This window comes from Oncorhynchus mykiss, chromosome 2 (genome assembly GCF_057628025.1).
Source record: "Oncorhynchus mykiss isolate SJ-2025 chromosome 2, ASM5762802v1, whole genome shotgun sequence".
NCBI classification, from domain to species: Eukaryota; Metazoa; Chordata; class Actinopteri; order Salmoniformes; family Salmonidae; genus Oncorhynchus; species Oncorhynchus mykiss.
In genome coordinates, this window is record NC_143023.1 from 10394734 (window position 1) to 10401931 (window position 7198).

Here is a 7198-nt window from a genome sequence, read left to right on the forward strand (position 1 = left end):
GGACCGGCAGATTCCGACAGGACAAGACAAGGTTACAGCAAACATGACGACAGTCTGGTTCAGGCATGAAACACAACAAACAAGAATCCGACAAGGACAGGAACAAAAACAGAGAGAGATATAGGGGACTAATCAGAGGGAAAAGGGGAACAGGTGGGAGAAGGGGTGACGAGGTAGTCAAGAGGAGACAAGGAACAGCTGGGGGAAAGCGGGGGAGAAAAGGTAACCTAATACGACCAGCAGAGGGAGACAGGGTGAAAGGAAAGGACAGAAAGACACAACATGACAGTACCCCCCCACTCACCGAGCGCCTCCTGGCGCACTCGAGGAGGAAACCTGGCGGCAACGGAGGAAATCCTCGATCAGCGCACGGTCCAGCACGTCCCGAGAGGGAACCCAACTCCTCTCCTCAGGACCGTACCCCTCCCAATCTACGAGGTACTGGTGACCACGGCCCCGAGGACGCATGTCCAAAATTCTACGGACCCTGTAGATGGGTGCGCCCTCGACAAGGATGGGGGGGGGGGGGGGGGAGACGAGCGGGGGCGCGAAGGACGGGCTTGATGCAGGAGACATGGAAGACCGGGTGGACGCGACGAAGGTATCGCGGAAGAAGAAGTCGAACTGCGACAGGATTAATGACCCGAGAAATACGGAACGGACCAATGAACCGCGGGGTCAACTTGCGAGAAGCCGTCTTAAGGGGAAGGTTCTGAGTGGAGAGCCAAACTCTCTGACCGCGACAATATCTAGGACTCTTAGTTCTACGCTTATTAGCAGCCCTCACAGTCTGCGTCCTATAACGGCAAAGTGCAGACCTGACCCTCTTCCAGGTGCGCTCGCAACGTTGGACAAAAGCCTGAGCGGAGGGGACGCTGGACTCGGCGAACTGAGATGAGAACAGCGGAGGCTGGTACCCGAGGCTACTCTGAAAAGGAGATAGCCCGGTCGCAGACGAAGGAAGCGAGTTGTGGGCGTATTCTGCCCAGGGGAGCTGTTCTGACCAAGACGCAGGGTTGCGAAAAGAAAGACTGCGTAAGATGCGACCAATAGTCTGATTGGCCCGTTCTGCTTGACCGTTAGACTGGGGGTGAAAGCCGGAAGAGAGACTGACGGAAGCCCCAATCAAACGGCAAAACTCCCTCCAAAATTGAGACGTGAATTGCGGACCTCTGTCCGAAACGACGTCTGACGGAAGGCCATGAATTCTGAAAACATTCTCGATGATGATTTGTGCCGTCTCTTTAGCAGAAGGAAGCTTAGCAAGGGGAATGAAATGAGCCGCCTTAGAGAACCTATCGACAACCGTAAGAATAACAGTCTTCCCCGCTGACGAAGGCAGTCCGGTGACAAAATCTAAGGCGATGTGAGACCACGGTCGAGAGGGAATAGGAAGCGGCCTGAGACGGCCGGCAGGAGGAGAGTTACCGGACTTAGTCTGCGCGCAGACCGAACAAGCAGCCACGAAACGACGCGTGTCATGCTCCCGGGTGGGCCACCAAAAACGCTGGCGAATGGAAGCAAGCGTACCCCGAACGCCAGGGTGGCCGGCTAACTTGGCAGAGTGAGCCCACTGAAGAACGGCCAGACGAGTAGGAACGGGAACGAAAAGAAGGTTCCTAGGACAAGCGCGCGGCGACGGAGTGTGAGTGAGCGCTTGCTTTACCTGCCTCTCAATTCCCCAGACAGTCAACCCGACAACACGCCCCTCAGGGAGAATCCCCTCGGGGTCAGTGGAGGCTACTGAAGAACTGAAGAGACGAGACAAAGCATCAGGCTTGGTGTTCTTAGAGCCCGGACGATAAGAAATCACGAACTCGAAACGAGCGAAAAACAGCGCCCAACGCGCCTGACGCGCATTAAGTCGTTTGGCAGAACGGATGTACTCAAGGTTCCTATGGTCAGTCCAAACGACAAAAGGAACGGTCGCCCCCTCCAACCACTGTCGCCATTCGCCTAGGGCTAACCGGATGGCGAGCAGTTCGCGGTTACCCACATCATAGTTACGTTCCGACGGCGACAGGCGATGAGAAAAATACGCGCATGGGTGGACCTTGTCGTCAGAGAGGGAGCGCTGAGAAAGAATGGCTCCCACGCCCACCTCTGACGCGTCAACCTCGACAACAAACTGTCTAGAGACGTCAGGTGTAACAAGGATAGGAGCGGATGTAAAACGATTCTTGAGGAGATCAAAAGCTCCCTGGGCGGAAACGGACCACTTAAAGCACGTCTTGACAGAAGTAAGGGCTGTGAGAGGAGCTGCCACCTGACCGAAATTACGGATGAAACGACGATAGAAGTTCGCGAAGCCGAGAAAGCGCTGCAGCTCGACGCGTGACTTAGGGGCGGGCCAATCAATGACAGCTTGGACCTTAGCGGGATCCATCTTAATGCCTTCAGCGGAAATAACAGAACCGAGAAATGTGACGGAGGAGGCATGAAAAGTGCACTTCTCAGCCTTCACAAAAAGACAATTCTCTAAAAGGCGCTGGAGGACACGTCGAACGTGCTGAACATGAATCTGGAGTGACGGTGAAAAAATCAGGATATCGTCAAGGTAAACGAAAACAAAGATGTTCAGCATGTCTCTCAGGACATCATTGACTAATGCCTGAAAGACAGCTGGAGCGTTAGCGAGGCCGAAAGGAAGAACCCGGTATTCAAAGTGCCCTAACGGAGTGTTAAACGCCGTCTTCCACTCGTCCCCCTCCCTGATGCGCACGAGATGGTAAGCGTTACGAAGGTCCAACTTAGTGAAAAACCTGGCTCCCTGCAGGATCTCGAAGGCTGAAGACATAAGAGGAAGCGGATAACGATTCTTCACTGTTATGTCATTCAGCCCTCGATAATCTATGCAGGGGCGCAGAGACCCGTCCTTCTTCTTGACAAAAAAAACCCCCGCTCCGGCGGGAGAGGAAGAGGGGACTATGGTACCGGCGTCAAGAGCTACAGACAAATAATCTTCGAGAGCCTTACGTTCGGGAGCCGACAGAGAGTATAGTCTACCCCGGGGGGGGGTGGTTCCCGGAAGGAGATCAATACTACAATCATACGACCGGTGTGGAGGAAGAGAGGTGGCCCTGGACCGACTGAACACCGTGCGCAGATCGTGATATTCCTCCGGCACCCCTGTCAAATCACCAGGCTCCTCCTGTGAAGAAGAGACAGAGGAAACAGGAGGGATAGCAGACATTAAACATTTCACATGACAAGAGACGTTCCAGGAGAGGATAGAATTACTAGACCAATTAATGGAAGGATTATGACAAACTAGCCAGGGATGGCCCAAAACAACAGGTGTAAAAGGTGAACGAAAAATTAAAAAAGAAATGGTTTCACTATGATTACCAGAAACAGTGAGGGTTAAAGGTAGCGTCTCACGCTGAATCCTGGGGAGAGGACTACCATCCAGGGCGAACAAGGCCGTGGGCTCCTTTAACTGTCTGAGAGGAATGTCATGTTCCCGAGCCCAGGTCTCGTCCATAAAACAGCCCTCCGCCCCAGAGTCTATTAAGGCACTGCAGGAAGCTGACGAACCGGTCCAGCGTAGATGGACCGACAAGGTAGTGCAGGATCTTGAAGGAGAGACAGGAGTAGTAGCGCTCACCAGTAGCCCTCCGCTTACTGACGAGCTCTGGCCTTTTACTGGACATGAAGTGACAAAATGACCAGCGGAACCGCAATAGAGACAGAGGCGGTTGGTGATTCTCCGTTCCCTCTCCTTAGTCGAGATGCGGATACCTCCCAGCTGCATGGGCTCAGCACCCGAGCCGGCAGAGGAAGATGGTAGTGATGCGGAAAGGGGGGCGACGGAGAGCGCGAGCTCCTTTCCACGAGCTCGGTGACGAAGATCAACCCGTCGCTCAATGCGAATAGCGAGTTCAATCAAGGAATCCACGCTGGAAGGAACCTCCCGGGAGAGAATCTCATCCTTTACCTCTGCGCGGAGACCCTCCAGAAGACGAGCGAGCAAGGCCGGCTCGTTCCAGCCACTGGAGACAGCAAGAGTGCGAAACTCAATAGAGTAGTCTGTTATGGATCGATTGCCTTGACATAGGGAAGACAGGGCCCTGGAAGCCTCCTCCCCAAAAACAGATCGATCAAAAACCCGTATCATCTCCTCCTTAAAGTCCTGATACTGGTTAGTACACTCAGCCCTTGCCTCCCAGATTGCCGTGCCCCACTCACGAGCCCGTCCAATAAGGAGAGATATGACGTAGGCGACACGAGCAGTGCTCCTGGAGTAAGTGTTGGGCTGGAGAGAAAACACAATATCACACTGGGTGAGGAACGAGCGGCATTCAGTGGGCTCCCCAGAGTAACACGGCGGGTTATTGATTCTGGGCTCCGGAGATTCGAAAGCCCTGGAAGTGGCCGGTGGATCGAGGCGGAGATGGTGAACCTGTTCTGTGAGGTTGGAGACTTGGGTGGCCAGGGTCTCAACGGCATGTCGAGCAGCAGACACTTCCTGCTCGTGTCTGCCTAGCATCACTCCCTGGATCCCGACGGCTGAGTGGAGAGGATCCGAAGTCGCTGGGTCCATTCTTGGTCGGATTCTTCTGTTACGGTGCGTGAATGAGGACCCAAAAGCGAATTAACTTAAACAGAGCTTCTTTAATTACCAAACATAGGTAGGCTCAGACGGACCGGCAGATTCCGACAGGACAAGACAAGGTTACAGCAAACATGACGACAGTCTGGTTCAGGCATGAAACACAACAAACAAGAATCCGACAAGGACAGGAACAAAAACAGAGAGAGATATAGGGGACTAATCAGAGGGAAAAGGGGAACAGGTGGGAGAAGGGGTGACGAGGTAGTCAAGAGGAGACAAGGAACAGCTGGGGGAAAGCGGGGGAGAAAAGGTAACCTAATACGACCAGCAGAGGGAGACAGGGTGAAAGGAAAGGACAGAAAGACACAACATGACAGTTGATGGAAGTGAGGCCCGAGGCAATTGCTCATTGGGAGAAAATGCAGTGCCTTGCTTTAACACTGACCCCAGTGGAGAAGAGTTGCATACTGGCAGATTTAGAGTTAGAATAGCCGTGTGAAAACACCTCTGAGGAAAATCTCACTGGCAAACAAATGTACATGATGGATGGTGCATGGTGGATGGTGCATGGTGGATGGTGTATGGTGGATGGTGGATGGTGGATGGTGCATGGTGGATGGTGCATGGTGGATGGTGCATGGTGGATGGTGCATGGTGGATGGTGGATGGTGGATGGTGGATGGTGGATGGTGTATGGTGGATGGTGCATGGTGGATGGTGGATGGTGGATGGTGCATGGTGCATGGTGCATGGTGGATGGTGGATGGTGCATGGTGGATGGTGCATGGTGGATGGTGCATGGTGCATGGTGGATGGTGCATGGTGGATGGTGCATGGTGGATGGTGCATGGTGGATGGTGGATGGTGGATGGTGCAAGGTGGATGGTGGATGGTGGATGGTGCATGGTGCATGGTGGATGGAAGAGTGTCAGGGAATTACACCCTGGTCATCCCATCACTGATGCTGAACCACACAGGCTTCTGTATATGTTTTAGGGGTTTCAGGATCCTTCAATACTGTGACCTGCTGGTGTGCTGCAAGTCCGAGTCTTCTCAGAGGGAAGGGAAGCTGCTCTCGGCTGTAACGCTGATCTCACTCGGCCTGCTGAGGTTGTATGGTACAGACAGAGCGATCTGGTGGACGATGTTATCATGGACACACAAAACACACTGTATGTCTGCCACGCAGAAATGATTTGAGGATATGGAGGGCCGAATGAATGCGTCTAGTCCTCACTCCTCTTTGGTGCTCTCTAACGTCTCACTGGAGGACTGTGGGAGGTGCTAGTGTGCTGTCATCTATGACGACGCGTGTGTGTGTCAGTGACTAAGACCCATCTGATTTACGTTGAGAGAGAGCCCTTTGTTGTCGATTCCACTTTCTATGCAGTGTTCTCGTCATTGCTGGGCTGTGTTCTGCTGGGGATGGTCTGCACTGTGATCACTGTGAACATGAAGACCATGAGAAGAGACTGTGCTTCTCTACAGACTGAGGACTGCAGCCCAGACACAGGGACGACAGAGCAATGGAGAGGAAGAGGAGAGGGAGGAGAGAGATGAAAGGGAAGAGAGGGAGGAGAGGGAAGAGAGGGGAAAAGATAGAGTGAAGAAAGTGAGTTATGAGTGAAGAGAGAGGGGAGGAAGAGAGGGGAGGAAGAGAGAGGTGAAGGAAGAGAGAGGGGAACAAAGAGAGAGGGGAGGAAGAGAGAGGGGAGGGAGGGAGGAAGAGAGAGGAGAGTGAAGAGAGCGGGAAGGAAGAGAGGAGCGAAAGAGAGGAGAGAAAGAGATATAGGAGGAAGAGAGAGGGGAGTGAAGAGAGAGGGGAGTGAAGAGAGAGGGGACGAAGAGAGAGGAGAGAAAGAGAGAGGAGAGAAAGAGAGAGGAGAGAAAGAGAGAGGAGAGAATGTAACGAGATTCCTCCTGGGAAGGAGAGGCGGACCAAAATGCAGCGTGGTTATAATTCATGGTTCTTTAATAATGAAACTACACATGAATAAACTACAAAACAAGAACCGTGAAAACCCAAAACAGTCCCGTGTGGAACAAACACTGACACAGGAGACAACCACCCACAAAACCCAACACAAAACAGGCTACCTAAATATGGCTCCCAATCAGATACAATGACTAACACCTGCCTCTGATTGAGAACCATATCAGGCCCAAACACAGAAACAGACAAACAAGACATCCAACATAGAATGCCCACTCAGATCACACCCTGACCAAACAAAACATAGAACGAGAAAGAGAGATAGGAGGAAGAGAGAGGTGAGGAAGAGAGAGGGGAGAAAGAGAGATAGGAGGAAGAGAGAGAGGAGGAAGAGAGAGAGGAGGAAGAGAGAGGTGAGGAAGAGAGAGGGGAGGAAGAGAGAGGGGAGGAAGAGAGAGGGGAGAAAGAGAGATAGGAGGAAGAGAGAGAGGAGGAAGAGAGAGGAGAGAACGAGAGATAGGAGGAAGAGAGAGGAGGGAAGAGAGAGGGGAGGGAAGAGAGAGGACAGGATCAAGTTATGAGAGGGGGAAGGGAAGAGAGAGGACAGGATAGAGTTATGAGAGAGGGGAGGGAAGAGAGAGGACAGGATAGAGTTATGAGAGAGGGAAGGGAAGAGAGAGGACAGGATTGAGTTATGAGAGAGGGGAGAG